Here is a 16,679-nt window from a genome sequence, read left to right as displayed (position 1 = left end):
TCTGGCTGCACCTCGTTGCTCCTCTGCCGTTTCAAGCCACCTCTCCTTCCGACTCCGTCTTCCACTCATGTTGCGCTTACCTGCTTTTCCAGTACCTCTTGTAACAGACTCTTTTATGAGGCTCCTGGACTTTTCGTGTCCTATAATTTCTGCGGGGAGGGACCGCACACTCCATGTTTTCACGCACCCCTCTTTTCTGCCTAGCATTTGGCAGAAATTAAGTTAGGGTAGTTGTTACACATTAGACTGTTTCCATCAAAAGACAGGCTGAAACCCTAACCCGTGACATCTGTGAATATGATCTTATTGGGCCATGGGGATCTGGTCATCTGTAATTAAGACGAGACCATACTGGCATTGGGTGGGCCCTGGTGTCGTTATAAGAAGACAGGCACACATGGAGAAGAACATAGCGTGACAATGGAAGCAGAGTCAGGTGATACGTCTGGAAGCCGAGAAGTGCCGAGGACTGCCACGCCAGCAGAAGCCAGGAGAAGGGCATGGAACAGGACCCCCTCGATGCCTCCAGAAAGGAACCAACTCCCGCCAACACCTTGATGTCGGACTTCCAGACTCCAGAACCACAAGAGAGCCATGAAAAAATAAATTCCTGCTGCAGTGGTGTACCACCCGATTTGTGGGAACTTGTGACGCAGTCCCGGGCAACTAACATGGCGATAGATCAGGCAAAGGACTGAGATCACAGTCCTACATTTCAATGCCAGCTCTAGCACATACTGCCTGTGTGGCCTTGGACTTGCTGCTGAACCCCTCTGGGCCTCATTACCTATCCTCCTGGGGAAAACGAGGGACGTAACAGACACCCTCATGAAGTTCTATAGTGGGGAAAAGCTCTTCTTGAAATTCCTGTTGATTGGATGACCGTGCTCCCTCCCAGCTTCCAATTCTTGGTCTTCATTGTTCTCAATCCTTTTCTTTTGCTCTTAAATGAAGTTTTCTCCAGAATTCAACCCCTAGGGAATTCAACCTTTTCTTCCTACATTATCCAGTGTTACTGGGCGATTCTGTGCCAGGCCCGGGATTCTGAGTCCTTTCCTCTATCTCCTCATTTAATCCGCACCACAGGCCCCTGGAGAGGGACTAGCATCATCCTCACTGAGCCCATGAGTAACCGGAGACGGAGGACAGCCAAGGTGTGTGCTGGACATCACAGCAAGGAGGTGGCAGAGTTGCTGCGTGACACAGTAAGAAACACATACTTGGTTTCTGTCCCCAGTTTCTGGCACACAGCTCCTAAAACCCTTGGAATTTCTGAGGCAGATAAGAGTGTCCTCTGGATGCTAATGAGATGACTAAGGGCTGAGGGTCCCCAGATAGCTTCAAGAGGAAGGCTGGTTGCCAGAGAGACAAAGGCACATTAGAGGGTTGTGACTCTCTTGGCCCCAAACCCCATCCTCTAGAGAGGGGAGAGAGTAGAGGCTGAATTCAATCACCAATGGCCAATGGTTTAATCAACTGTGTCTACGTAACGAAACTTCCATTAAAAAAAAAAAAAAACAACTCCTAAATAACAGCGTTTAGAGAGCTTCTGAGTTAGTGGAACACATTAAGGTACTAGGAGGGTGGTGGACCCCGAGAGGGTCCTGTGCCCCTGCCCCAATACCTTGCCTTATGTTTTGCTTTCCATCTGGCTGCTCCTGAGTTATATCCTTTAAAAAAGAAACAAACAAAAAACAGGAAAATGTCTAAGTTTTGTGAGCAATTCTAGCAAATTACGGAACCTGAGGCAGAGGTCAGGAGACCCCCTGATTGATAGCTGGGTTTGTCAGAAGCATGGATTCACCTTGGGACTTGTGACTGGCATCTGAAATGGGGGCGGTCGGTGAGGACGGAGCCCTTCACTCAGTGAGTGTCAGAACTGAGCTCAGTTGTCAGACAGGTGTGTGTGTGTGTGTGTGTGTGTGTGTAATAACAGTGCTTCTGAGGGCAGCCAACATAAGAAAGGAAAAAAGCGGGGCATCTGGGTGGCTCAGCTGGTTAAGCATCTATCTTCGGCTCAGGTCACGATCCCAGGGTTCTGGGATTGAGCCCCTCGTAGGACTCCCTGCTCAGGCTCTCTGCTTGCTGCTCCGGGGGGCGGTTTGCCTCTCCCTCTCCCTCTGCTCCTCCCCCACACTCACGCACTCTCTCGCTTTCTCTCAAATGAATAAAACCTTTTTTAAAACCCCGCACTTTCTCTCAGTTTCAGGTTTTAGGGAGCCCTACAGGCAGTACGTGTTGTTTTGGTCTATTCGGCATGCCTCTCCACTTACTCTGGTTCCAGAACCTCTTCGGCTGTGGTTTGGGTGGGGCTAGGCCTGGGCCTCTGACCCCACCAGACAAGTCCATGGAGCTCTGCTCAAGAAGGTCCCAGAGGTGCCCGGGGGGCCTCGAGGTTCAATTATTCCTTTGCTTCTATGAACTACTCCACCACCCTTCAGGACGGCCTTCTTTTTCTCCCAGAAAGCTGGGATGAGTCTCGGCTCTACTACTTATTCTGTGAGCAGATTCCCCAACTCCCCTGCCTTTGTGTTCTTATCTGTGCAATGGGATCGTAAGAACACCTAGCAGGCCGAGTTGATGAAAGAATTAAATTGTTAATAAGTGGGAAGAGCTCAGAGCCCAGCATTTAGTATGTGAATCTGTTATCATTTTATTTATCCTTTCCCTTAAGCCGGCCGGACTCAGTTCTGCTGCTGCTGGAACTGAAGACCCTTCCCTTGGGGCTCCCCTCATTTTCACCTTGTATCCTAGTGATCCACGGCCATGACTGTTTCTCAGAGGCCACTCCAGGAAAGGACGTGTTGAGGTCACCTCAGTTCAAGCCCTGGCTTCAACATTTACTCCTTGAACATCTGAGGCAAGTCATTCACTGGCCAGGACTTCTGTTTTCTCATGTGGAACATGGGGCTGATCATTGTACCTCACAGGCTTGCATGATTCAATGGGGTCATGTACAGAAAATGCTTCCCAAGCACCGACAGGCTTGGTCACCATTTGTTATACTGAGAGTCTTGAAGGAAGGGACCGGGTCTCACGCTTGTCTGTAGCCCCAGAACCTGCCATGGGAACAGCCTCAGTCCATGGCGACAAGCCCCCTGAGACCGTCCACCTCTCCTTCTCGGAGCAGAGCCCCAACATTCTCCCTAAAGCTGCCAGACACCTGGGCCGCCCCAACATTCTCTCTGAAGCTGATCGCCAGACACCTGGGCCACCCAACCAGCCAGCTGCTCAAGAGCTCCAACCTCATCTGCTCAACCCCAGCTGCGGTTGACGAATTACTTGCTGGCCAGTGTTGCTTTAATCTCCTTGGTCACACGGAGTCCAAGTTCCCCGGCTAAGATTTCAGCACCACGATCACGGTAATGATGGACAGCAACATTTCCTCACGGCTTACCAGCAGTCAGCGCACCTGATGTGAGGACCGGTACTGTGCTGGGCCGGTGTGAACACGGCAGGCATAAGCAGATGCCACCCTCCCCACAACTCTTGAGCTCCAATTTGCTTTTCCTGCCATTTTCCACGGGAGGAAGCTGGGCCTCAGCGAGACAGGGTAGAGGCCCGGAGCAGACGCCAGACTGTGAAGTCAGACTCCCCCATTCACTAACTGCACAGCCCTGGGCGAGCTCCTCAGACTTTCTGCGCCTCCGGTTTTGAATTTAGTTTATTTTAAACTTTTTTAAAGATTTTTTTTTTTTTTTAAGGTAACCTCTACCCCCAAAATGGGGCTTGAACACACGACCCTGAGGTCAAGCATTGTACGCTCTACCAACTGAGCCAGCCAGGCATTCCTGTGCCTCGGGTGTTTAAAATGACAAGTGGGGAATAATGACAGTCCCTCAGGGATTTTCAGATGTATATGGAAAGCCCTAAAACAACGGCTGGTCTACGGGACAAGCGGGACAAGCGCAGGAAAATTCAGCAATTGTCATTATCAGCAACAGAGAGTAACCGCCCAAGGTCACACCACAGGAAGTGGCTGGGCTCCTGCTGGCCTGAGGACTTCGGGACTATGGGGCTGTCCTCTTCATATGGCACCACTGTATACATACGTCAAGGCTCTGCACTTTCAGCCTCGAGCAAACTAGCCCCCTGGTAGCCCCAAAAAACACCCTGAGGTAAGTACCACTATGGTCAGTGAAGTGCAGATAAGTGTGTAGCCCTCCAGGAGGGGAAAGGGCTCCAACTGGTAGCATGGGTCCATTTCCTACACAATGGCTGACTTCAGTGTGAAGTTAATAGGCTTGTGAAATGCTTGAAAATTTACAATTAGCTCTGTGAGCCAGGGGAAGCTGGCTCCAGCACACGATATATAACCCTCATTTTATAGACAAAGAAACCGAGACTTAGAGATGACACGGTAACTCTCTGGGCCCCCCACCTCTAGAGGGTATAAAGGCCAGGACTTGAACTGAAGTCTGTATGTTCCAGGGCTCTCGGGCACCACAGATCCTTTCCCTTGTAAGGTAAAACATTGTGCCACAGAGGTAAGACCTCCTACCTGGAGGCCTAACTCGTCTCCAAAAGCTATCGCTGAAAGCTGTGTGACCTTGGACAAGTGACTCAACTGCTCTGTGCTGCAGTCTTCTCATCCAGAAAACAGGCTCGGACCAAACCATCTCTCGTTTCCCTTCTAGTTGACATCATAACCAGGAACCAAAAGCTCATTTTGAGGTCTGAGATGTAAACTCCATCTCTACTTCAGGAGGAGGAAAACAAGAAGGACCACATGAAAAGAAACTTCTAGTTAATGCTGCCTTTTAAGGCTCTGGCCTGGGCCCGGCACTGGCTGCACAGTGTTGCCAAAACACAGGTGCTCACCAAAACCTAGGCGGGGAACCCTTTTAACACACAGAAAGGCCAGCATCCTATTGAACGAGTCAAGGCTGACAGCAGCTCAGGGTAAGTTAAAGAGGAACGCTCATTAAAAAACTGACATTTGCTTTGTCCAGGGCTTCGCCCGTGCCCGTTCAAGTATCTGGCGGCGAGCGATCTCAAGATCCAATATGCGGTCAGGAGGGGCTGGCGGTGTGTGTGTCACTTCTGGCAGTTTCCAGGTTCTGGGCCCAATCAACACACAACTCTGGGTGTCTGGAGTCATCGCCGGTTTTTCCTTCTAAAAAATGTGCTAAAATTCTTTCTATCTCTATCTGCCTGGGACACGGTAAGGTCAAAGTAGCATCTCCTGAAACACAAATCAGAACCTCTGGCCCATTCCTCATGGCCTCCGCCTTACTTGCTTCCCAATGTCTCCTTCCTCTTTTCGGCTTCCTCCCTCTCCTTCCCCGCACGGGAGCTCCCAGTTAGTCCCTACTCGGTGTATATTATACGCCAGGGGCTTTGCCTGCCTGATCTTGGTTTATCAAGATGGAATATAGTGGAGTAGAATGGCTAACAGCTGGACAGCCTGGGTGCAAATCCCAGGCCGATGGCCTTGGGCATGTTACTTAATGCATGCCTCAGTTTCCCCATCTATAAAATGGGATGGTAACAATTGCTAATACAATAGAAATGCTTAGCCCCATGCCTGACACAGTGAGTACTAGGTCAGAGTCAGCTCTCTCTATTGTTATCCTCACATCACTGCCCCAACTTCCCATGCTGTAAGCATTGCGTTATTATCCCTGACAGGTGAGGAGTGGGGCTCCAATTCACACAGCTGGTAAAGGGTGAAGCCGGGACCTTCACCAGGTCCCAACTCCTCTAAAGCTAATCCCCTTTACACAACAATATTTATTCAATTCAGAAAACATCTAACGAGTTCCTTCCCCATGCCAGAAGCACCGAGAATACACAGAAGCAGAAGCCGATGTTATGGAGAGTCTGGCCAAGTCTTAAGCTGTACATCAACAGGATACGGAGGGGGACATCCCCTGCTGTACCCAGAACCGGCTGCCTGGGCCCACAGCTGGGAACAAGGGCCAGGCACTAAGGAGCAGACAACTGGTGGGGCCTAGCGCCTCGCTCTGGGATTTCTAAAACGCAGAGACCAGGTCCCGCAATATTCCAAACCATCCCTGCTCCCTGCCTCTGGGAGCAGAAGAGGAGACACTGGCTGAGTGGGGAAAGCTGAGGACCCCAGCGCCCAGAGAGATGGCGGCCAAGAGATTCACTTGCAGAGATCACACGCCCCCGAAGGAAGGAGAGACCAGCACCTTCTCCACAGGCATCTGTTTAACCCGGGGTCTTACCCGTCTGCTTTTCAGCATTCTGACCGGATGAGAGGAGGAATGGAGAAGTGGCAAGCAGAGGGAAGAGAGAGCACAGATCTTGTACTCGGAGCCCTCACAAGAGTGAGTGTCGGGACGCAGAAGGTGCCTGACGCCCGCGGGCCTGACCACATCCCTGCCAGAGACGGAGCTCCCTACTGCCAGCCCTACCTCTCCCCGTCATGAGGAGTCTCTGGGGCCACCAGAGTCCTCCCTCTCCATGTCCATGAAACAGGCTGCAGGAGCCCAGGGAATTAAGGGTTTCTGGAAGCAGCCCTCAGCCTCCACCTGCAGGGAGCTGATGAGGAAAAGCTCGGGCGCCATCACCCCTATACTGAGTGCCCAGGCGGGTAACACATCCTTTAGTACAGGTCTCACCCTCCCGCTTCCCCTCTGCTTCTTCTTGGCATCACCCTGAAATACAATACTTGCACTCAAATCTTGGTCTCAGGGTCTGCTTCGAGGAGAGCGCAGCCTAGGTCAGAGACCACTTGCCCAGGGCCAATGTGCCCTCTGATTGGGACTCATCCTGGAGAGCGCCTCCCCCAGGGAAGGAAGCCCAACAGCGAAGAACCATGAGGTACTCTTCCTCTACTTCCGGGAACTTCCAAAGAGTTGACATTCGCCTGCTACCAGGGCCCTGCCTACTCAGCTTCTTCAGTTGGGGAGGTTGGCCAGGAAAGCGTTAGCCAGGGAAGTGGCAACACAGAAAGAAGGAACCGCAACCATGGCAGCTAAGTAAGAAGACATTCACCCTTCCTTCGCCCAAACCACGCTCACTCGCACTGCAAGGCTCCTGAGTAATGGCCACCGGCCAGAATATGGACGTGGAACCACATGGTAGAATAAGAACCAACCTTCTTCCACCATGTGGGCAAGGGCGGGACTCAAGGAAGGACGGGCCCCTGAGAATCCTCCCTGGGACTTCCGGAACTCCTAGAAGAGAGGACCTCTCTTCCCCCACGTATGTCCTGGGTGGTGGAAGGGAAGCCTGGGCCAACTTGCGGCCGCTTTTGCTCCTGTGCACAGGAAGGATCTTCCTGAGAAGAAAGATGATGGAGGAAAGCCCAGTGGAGGAACACTGCAGCTGAGAAAGATTCCCAAGGCATAACCTGAACCCCCCCAGACCCAATGGCACTGGAAAGCCCACGTGACCACAAGCCTTCCTCTTTGGCCAAAGCTAGCTTGAGATGGGTTCTGCCAAGTTTAACCAAGATTCCTGATATAAATAGACATTTTGAGCGCCACACAAGGAAAGTAAATCTCTTTATCTCAAGGTTATGCAATTTTTTTTTTCAATTCCTCAATCAAAAAAAACAGCAATCCCACACTGACACTTGTCTTGGTTCCCAAATCAGACTGTCCTGTGGACATTTTAAAAAATCCAGTCAGGGATGCCTGGGGGGCTCAGTTGGTTAAGCAACTGCCTTCGGCTCAGGTCATGATCCTGGAGTCCTGGGATCGAGTCCCACATTGGGCTCCCTGCTCAGCAGGGAGTCTGCTTCTCCCGATGACCTCTCTCCTCTCATGCTCTCTCTCTCTCAAATAAATAAATAAAATCTTAAAAAAAAAGAATCCAGTCAGTTTGGTGCTGCTGAGGAAAGCCATGCGCACACCCCTTGAACTCTGAAGGTTCTGTTCAACAACACGTTCCAAGCAAACACAGAATTCCTTCTAAGATAACTCCAAAGGGGGAAGGAAGCAAGGCACATATTCATATAAAAATGTGGTTATACGTATGAAAAATGCAGTCTTATCCCACTTGACTTACATAGGCTAGATCAATTTACAAAGTCATTGGCCAGGGCTTTCTTCTCAATAGATTATGTATGGGTGTAGGCTTAGACTCAGGCTCAGGTTCTATTTCCCATTCCAACTGTGCAACCATGGGTTAAGTACCTTAACCTCTCTGAGCCTCAGGGTCCCCCATCTATGAAATGCAAGTGTCATTACCATCGACCTGCTGGGGTAATGTAAGTGTTGCACACCGCCTAGGTTCTAGGATGTGTGAGGACCCAGAACATATTTACTGCTAAATGTAAATCGTTCAATCTTACTTGGCAAAGGCAATATACACAGACTTCGCTTCCTAAGCCACGGGGCCCCGAGTGCTAGGCACCAAAGACTGAAAACACGTTCCTTCAGTCAGAGCAAATCTCAGGTGAAAGCAATTTTCTGAAACATAAATATCCAGCATTCCTGTGTGCAAATGTCACTTTTGACGTAACACATTTTCTTCTTCTGAGTGCAAGTCAAACATTCCTCCTCAGTGGAAAATCTGGCTTTGTAATAAAGGATACTACACGCCATGCAACGCAGAATTATCCCCCAAGAACTTTAAAGAGCATTCCAACCTGAGTCTTCTCCTTCCCAAATGGCCCCATCAAACATAATCCTGATGGCAGCCGATGTTGGCCACGCAGCTCATTCAACCACCACAAGGGCCAGCCAGTGGCAGAGCCACGCTTCTGAGCCATATGTCCGGCTAGGACGGCTAGCCCTTCCTACTTCCCTCTGGCCACTCAGCATCGCTCAGCATGAGGACCCCAGCCCAGCTGCACCAGAATTTCCCTGCACGTTCGCTGAAGTGTGATTCATCCAGGACTCAGGACCTTGGAATCAGGGAGGCCAAAGTCTGGGAGCCTCTGCCCCTTGTGAAAAGACGAGTACAGCCAGCATGACAGCAGAATCCCCACTCTGTCAGGCAGCCTTGTTTACCGCGCCCCCAAAGCTGGCGTTGAACGTCTAAGGGCTGGTCCTGGGCCTTCTAACCATCTCTCCCACCTGGCCCCTCGTGCACCTGTACCTCACACCAGGTCTAGGACATCACCCCCTGCCTACAAGACTGCAGCAAATCACTCCTAACTGGTGCCTCTGTTTTCTTCTCTCTTTGCACTCCAACATGTTATTATAAGAACTGTCAGATCCAGAAAAGCTGAAAGATCTGTACAGTCCCCTCCTTTATACACATCACCTAGCTTCTGCAATGCAGCTATTAATAATTCTACATTAATATTTTAAAGTCATGTTATACTTGCCTTATGGTGCATCTAATGATCTTTTTCTTTTTTTTTTTTTTAAGATTCATTTATTTATTTGAGGTGGGGGAGAGGCAGAGGGAGAGAGAAAGTCTCAAGCAGGTTCCCCGCTGAGCACAGAGCCCGATGTGGGGGCTCAATCTCCCTACCCTGAGATCATGACCTGAGCCAAAATCAAGAGTTGGCCTCTTAACTGACTGAGTCACCCAGGCGACCCTCCAAAGATCTTTTTTGGAAGACATCTTAAAATAGGCTACAGACATTGGTAGACTTCCCCCTGAAGCCTCGGCAGGCATGTCAGTAGCCTGAGCTCAATGCATCTTTACAGCATCCCACTCCCCCGCAAATAACATTTACACCTAACAAGATGCACAAACCTGGGGCGCCTGGGTGGCTCAGTTGGTTGGACGACTGCCTTCGGCTCAGGTCATGATCCTGGAGTCCCGGGATCGAGTCCCACATCGGGCTCCCAGCTCCACGGGGAGTCTGCTTCTCCCTCTGACCTTCTCCTCGCTCATGTTCTCTCTCACTGTCTCTCTCTCAAATAAATAAATAAAATCTTTAAAAAAAAAAAAAAAAAAAGATGCACAAACCTTACATGTACCTGATGAGTTTGACAAATGCATAACTTGTGTACCAAAGGCCTGTCAAGATGCAGATCATCACTATTCATCCAGAAACAACCCTCCTGCTCCCTTCCACTCAACCTCCTTGGGCCTGACTTCTGCTTAGCATGATGGTTGCTCAGAAACATGTTCTACTTGGCATGTTAGTGACATTCACCCGTGTTACTGTGTGTATCCCAGTGCTTTGTTCCTTCTTATTTCCGAATAATGCTCTATTACAGGAATATACCTTGGTTTGTTATCCTTCATCCTGCTAATGGGACACCTGGCTGCTTCCAGTTTGGGGACCTATGACAGGAGAAGGTGCTGGGAATACCTCAGTGTGATTTTTTTGTGTCGACATAATGTGATCTCTCTTCGGCAAATACTTAGGCGTGGCAGTGCTGGATCATGGAGGTAGATAAATGTTCAGTTTCACAAGAACTACTATCACATTATACCCCTCTGCTGTCTGAGAGTTCCGGCTGCTCCACGTCCTCATCGACATTTGGAGTTGTCAGTCTTTGTAGCTTTGTAGCTTTGTCAGTCTGTAGACATTCCAGGAGGTGGGTATGTCGTGATATTTCGCTGTGGTTTGAATCTGCAGTTCTCTGACTGGCTAACAACGTCAAGCACCTCTGCATGCACTTAGAGACCATCTGTATGTATCTTCTTTTGTGCAGTGTCTGTTCAAAACTGTTGCCCATTTCAAAATTGGGATATTTTTCTTGAGAAGGAGAAAGAGAGTGCAAGCAACAGGGAGGGGCAAAGGGAAAGAGAGAGAATCTTAAGCAGGTTCCATGCCTAGCACAGAGCCTGATGTGGGGTTCGACCTCAAAACCCTGAGAATCACGACCTGAGCCAAAATCAAGAGTCAGATGCTTAACCCACTGAGCCACCCAGGCGCGTTTCTTTCTTTCTTTTTTCTTTTTTTTAAATTTTTGGGTCATTGCTGTTCTTTATATATTTTGGATGTAAGTATGCTGTCCCCCAATGATTTCTCTCCAGGGTAGCCTGACAGGGTCACCTGTCCTTCTCAAATCCCCAGGGCTTGCCATCATACTTACGAATAAAACTAAAGTCTTCACCTATACCTTTAAGACTGATGTGAAGTGACGTTTTACACCAATTCAACTTCATCCCCTATCGTGCTTTCCCCCTCACTCTACTCTAGTCACCAAGATGCCAAACTGGCTCCTGCCTCAGGGCCTTTGCACTTCCCAAAGTCACTATTTGGAATGTTCTTCCTCCAGACATCCTCTAGGCTCATGCCCTCACTCCATCTAGCTCTCTACTTAAATTCATCTCCTCACCCATTTAAAATAGCTTCCTCACCCTCACCCCCCAGCCATCCCTCTCCAGCCCCTCATCCTACTTTGCTGACTCTCTTGGCAATGACAGTGAAACCCAGCATTATTTGTTAAATCATTTATTCGCTACAAGTCTCCCTCCACCGGAATGTAAACTCCACGAGGGCAGGGACTTTTGGCTTGTGGGAGAGAACCAGCACAATGCCGTGGTTATGGCACACCATTTTTTACGTCAAACAGTCTCATTCCTACCACTTAGCAGCACAGACAAATTATTTCCCTCTCCCCAGTTCCCACATTTGTAAAAAGGACCCTTATTAGGATAAACTACTTGGGCCATGTACATCATTTAGAGCGGCACAGACACCAACTTATGGCTCTATCACAAGTCCCAGACCCTAGAACACAAAAAGCACCCGACAAATACAGAATGCATAACTGAATAATTTATACAGGCACGCTATTTTTATTGTCGATTTACTGGGTCAAAATCATTATCATTCTCCCCCGGTTCAAGGGACTTTCACTTCCAAAAAGTCCTTTCTCCTGAGAAGAGCTCACATCCGTGCAAATGCACGGTAAGGGACACAAAGTCGTAGGTACTAGGTCTCTGCTCGGCACAGGCAAACCAGTACCCACAGGTTATGTTATTCTAGCCACAAACCAGAACAAGAACTCTGCTCCCTCCTAATGTTCTGGGAGGTTCTGCTATGTCTATGCGGCATCTACTCTCCCCACCACCTTGCCCATCCTTCCCAACGCCACAGGATCTTAAAAGAAAATAAATTTCCTTCATCTTGGGTAGGTTTCTGGCTCAATAAAGGATTGAAGAAATACGTATACACTCGTATTCATCACAGTATTACTCAGAGTATTATTATATACTGTAGTATAGGGCATATTAACATCTAATAATAGCTATCCCGTTTGTTATATAATAATATGTCAAAATATATGTTGCAGGGCGCCTGGGTGGCTCAGTTGGTTAAGCAACTGCCTCTGGCTCAGGTCCCGGTCCTGGAGTCCCGGGATCAAGTCCCACATCAGGCTCCCAGCTCCACGGGCAGTCTGCTTCTCCCTCTGACCTTCTCCCCTCTCATGCTCTCTCTCTCAAATAAATAAATAAAATCTTAAAAAAAAAAAAAAAAATATATATATATATATATATGTTGCAATATCTACTACAGTATCACAAAGTTCCTCACAAGAAGCAGAAGGTAGAAGTGTCCACTGACGGATGAATGAATGAGCAAATAAAACACGTGGTTATGGCACACCTTCAGTATACATACAGAAGGGGGTATTACACAACCTTCAAAAGGAAGGTCATTCAGACACATGCTGTGACATAGATGAACTCTGAGGACATTATGTCACAAAAAGACAAATGCTGTATGACTCCACATATAGGAGGCACCTAGAGTCAGATTCATAGAAACACAAGGAATGGTGACTACCGGGCGCTGGCGGCCAACAGGGGATGAAGAGCTATTGTTTAATAGGTATAAAGTTTCCATTCTGCACCATGAAAAGAGTTTTGCAGACAGATGGCAGTGATTGTTGTATAATGCTGTGAATATACTTAATACCACTGAAATGTGCACTTAAAATTGGCTAAGCTGTTGCACTGTAATGTTAACTAGCGAGAATTTAAGTAAGAATTTTTAAAAAATGGGTAAGCTGGTAAATTTTGTTATGTGTGTTTTGTCATAATTACTAAGACTAAAGAGTAGAGTCTAGGGGATGCCTGGGTGGCTCCGTCAGTTAAGCATCTACCTTTGGCCAAGGTCATGATCCCAAGGTCGTGGGATCCAGCCCCGCTTAGGGTTCCCTGCTTAGCGGGAAGCCTGCTTTTCCCTCTCCCTCCGCCCCTCCCCTCCACTCATGCTCTGTCAAATAAATAAATAAATTCTTTAAAAAAAAAAAAAAAGTAGAGCCTACGAAGATTTCACATTCAATGGCCACAGTGTTGATCTGCTGCTGTCCACTTGGATGAGCAGAATTTCTCTCAGCGGTGAGAGTAACTTCACACCTGTTCGATCACCCCATATGCTTTCTATTTCTCTGTCTCATTTTCATTATCTCCTAGCCAAACCTTATCAATGAGACCAAAAACCTGACAGAAGCTCCATTAGCCGCTCCTGTCCTGAAGGCCAAGATCAAAAGATGCAATGTTCAAAGTCACGAAACAGCTGGGACGTTCTGCCGCGAGCCAGACTATGCCTACACGCCGGCCTCACCCGCCACCGCTCCCGTGGGCTCTCCAAGGCACAGACATGCAGAACTCAGCCCTAATAGCCACACTGATCCCACACCGGCGAGGCAGGCTGACAGCAAGAAACTGCCAAGCTCTGTTTTCCACCCCCAGACACGGCTGCATCTACCCCTCCCATTCAGTGCTCGCTCGGGGGAAGGCAGACCCTGGCCTGCCAGGCAAACCAGCATCAACGTCCAGTGGCCTCCAGGGCACCGTGTGCGGATTTTGTTTTCTGTCTCCAAGGCAGGCCTCCTTTGCACAGTATGGATTTTGGTTCAGAACTAGTCTCTGGGATGAAAACACACTTACCTGGATGTCTGCTCCTAACACCCTCCGCCCCTGGCTCTCCCTGCTTCCCAGCGACTGTTCCTCCTGGAAAAACCTCCCCAGCCTTCGGGGACCAGCCCTGCCCTCATCTTGCCTGCATGGCAGACCCTGTTGCTGCCCTTAACCTCCATTTCCCCTTCTTCCACTGCGGGCTTTCTCCCTCTGGCACTACGGACGCTTTGGGCTAGAACATTCTTCGTGGTAGGGGCTGTCCCGTGCACCGCAGGTGCTCAGCGGCATCCCGGACCTCCACCCACCAAACCCACAATGCTTCCCAGCACCGTCTATCATCCTGAGAGCAAGACTGGCCCTGGCTCAGAACCACCATTCTGCAGGACAGAAGCTGCAGGCAGGCCCAGGGCCACTCCCCTGAAAATCAGATTTCCCTGTTGGGTCCCCGCCAAAGACTGACAGAGGTGGGAGTACCAATGACTGGCTCCCAGTCTGAAGGAGGAAGCGCCCCGCAGCGCCATCCTGCCATCCACAGTCCCGCTCCCCACCCACAATCAGGGCGAGGCTAAGCCCACATCCTCCCTGGGCCATCACCCTTCCCTAGACTGCTTCCCCCCCCCCCGCCCCTGCAGGGCATTGTCCTACGTTCTGTTGTGGGTTCAATGATACCCCCCAAAAGACATGTTATCATCCTCACTCCCATCAGTCCAGAATGTGACCTGACTTGGAAATACGGTTGTCGCAGATGTGATTATTTGAAATGGGAACATAATGGGGGAGGGTGGGCCCCTCATCCAATAGGACTGGTGTCCTTGTAAGACAGAGATGCACACAAAGAAGGTCACGTGACGACAGAGGCGAGATTTGAGCGATGCAGCTCTAAGCCCAGGGACACCAAGGATGGCGAGCAACCATCAGAAGCCAGAAAGCGGCAAAGGAAGATTCTCCCCTATAGGTTTCGGAGGGAGCATGGCCTTGATCTTGGACTTCTAACATCCAGACTGGGAGACAATGAATTTCTATAGTTTTAAGCCTCTCATTTGTGATGTTTTGTCACAGCAGCCCTACAAACGAATCCACACCCAAGCCCTTACCTCAAGCTCTGCTTCCAGGGAACCCAAACCTCGGACAACTGGCCTTTCTACTCACAGAGTGTCATTTCCAGAGCCAGCCCGCGAAGGGAGAGGGGAGTCCACTCTTCCCTCAGCCAGTTTCCATGAGCCTTTCTTAGAGCGAGATGCAAGGAGGGAAGGAAGGAGAGTAGCAGGTGAGAGAAAGACACTCACTTCGGGCAGTCCTTCCTCCCCTCCATCCTTCCTTCATTCAACAAAGATTACTGAGCGCTACCTGCCACATGCCAGGCACTGTTCTAGGCACACGACATGGAGAAGTGGACAGAAAAGATAAAAATCTGTCCTCGTGGGGTTTGCATACTAGCAGGGGAGACATACCAGAGAATGTATGACGACGGGAGGGGGCCAGGGAGGGCCTTAGGTGGGGGCCACCAGGCCAGCAGAGGGAAGCGGCAGATGCCACCTCTGGTGCCAGCTACAGACCGTCCCAAAGTCCTGCTGGGGCATGGTATCAGCTCGGGCAGACAGCTGTCCCTGAGGCTGTGCGAGCGCACCTGACCAGCAGCCAAAGAGCCATTCTGGCCCCAAGACCCACCGTGGCCTTTCCCCTTTCCTGTGTTCTCCTGTTCTCCTCACCCCCTCACTCCTGCTTCCTGGGATCACCCCCTAAATAAACCGCCTGCACCCAGGGCCTTGCCTTGGCCTCGGATTTCGGGAGAATCAAACTAGGGCAGATGGGCCAGGCCCCGCTGACTGAGACTCTAACACTTCACACTACAGCCAAGGCAAGGTGTGCGGGGGTCCAGATTCTCTGGGTGTCAGGGTCCTCCACTTGAATGTGTACAATCGAGCTTGGCCACACAGAGTCGATGTGGTCCAGTGGGTCTCCCTCTTTCAAATTTCTTAATGGTTGGAAACCCAGTGAGAAGGCTACACCGAAAGCATCCACTATGTCCTGGTCATGTGATGGGAAAGAGGACATGGATTACAGCACACACTGGTAACACCTGGACCACCCCGTCCCCATCCCGATCGCTTTAGTGCATGTGGGCCCGAAGGCGGCTGCCAGCTCTCGTACTTTTCTTTCTTTCTTTCTTTTTTTTGCATCTGTGGATATCAAAGATCTCTTTCTCCACCAGTGTAATGGGTCAGAAATGCCAGGGAAGAAGCGCCTCCATCCCCCACAGCCCTCATTCAATGGCTGATAGGACCTGGCGTACAAACACCCCAGCTCCCCCGTCCCCCAGGTGGGAAGACTCGCAGGCATGTGTCTAACACTGGCTTCTCCCTTCCCCTAGCTCGTTTTGGCTCCATTCACCCACAGCGGTGGCCGGCCGGGTAATACACACGTTATGTGACTGCCCCACTCCTTCCTGGTGTGTCCTCTGGTGTCACCTCCCTGATCAATTATTTCCCTTGCCTTGGGATTTTCTCCTTCTTGGGGGATCCAAATGAAGAGAAGGACAAATCTATCTTTGAATGGAAACACACACACACACACACAGTAGAGCAACCCCTCTGGTCCCCACGTTTAAAGCCTGTCCTCGGGTGTGATGCTGGCTCATCAAATCCCTGACCAGGAGAGCTCAGCTCTGAAAAGCACCTTGGTATGTCAGCCCTAACGTAATCCTGCCTGCGTTACACATGACTGTCACCCTCGGCGTGAATGGATGACACTGGCCTCCAACCGGCTGGGTCTTTTCCTTCCCTGGGGCGCCCACCTCCTCCTTCCGCCCCCACGGAGTGCAACTGTCATCCTCCAGTCCACAGAATGCCCAAGCGAGGGACGCTCCCAGCCCACTGGGGACAGAGCCTGGGCCGTGGGTGGCTTCCCCAGCAGCCAACTGCCTGTCTGTGGGCTGGTCGGGGGAAAGAAGCCAATCTCACAATTTGCCTGAAACACATCCA

General features: G+C 50.2%; 1 protein-coding gene across 11 annotated transcripts in view; it reads right to left on the bottom strand.

The window, feature by feature from the left end:
* SYT17 (synaptotagmin 17) overlaps positions 1–16,679 on the bottom strand; it is an 85,915-nt gene that overhangs the window by 52,900 nt on the left and 16,336 nt on the right. The gene's annotated exons all lie outside the window — the stretch shown is intronic.

The sequence above is a fragment of the Mustela nivalis genome, assembly GCF_964662115.1.
Source record: "Mustela nivalis genome assembly, chromosome: 19".
Classification (NCBI taxonomy): domain Eukaryota; kingdom Metazoa; phylum Chordata; class Mammalia; order Carnivora; family Mustelidae; genus Mustela; species Mustela nivalis.
The sequence above is the reverse complement of the archived record's forward strand: the minus strand, read 5'-3'. Positions and strand labels throughout refer to the sequence as shown.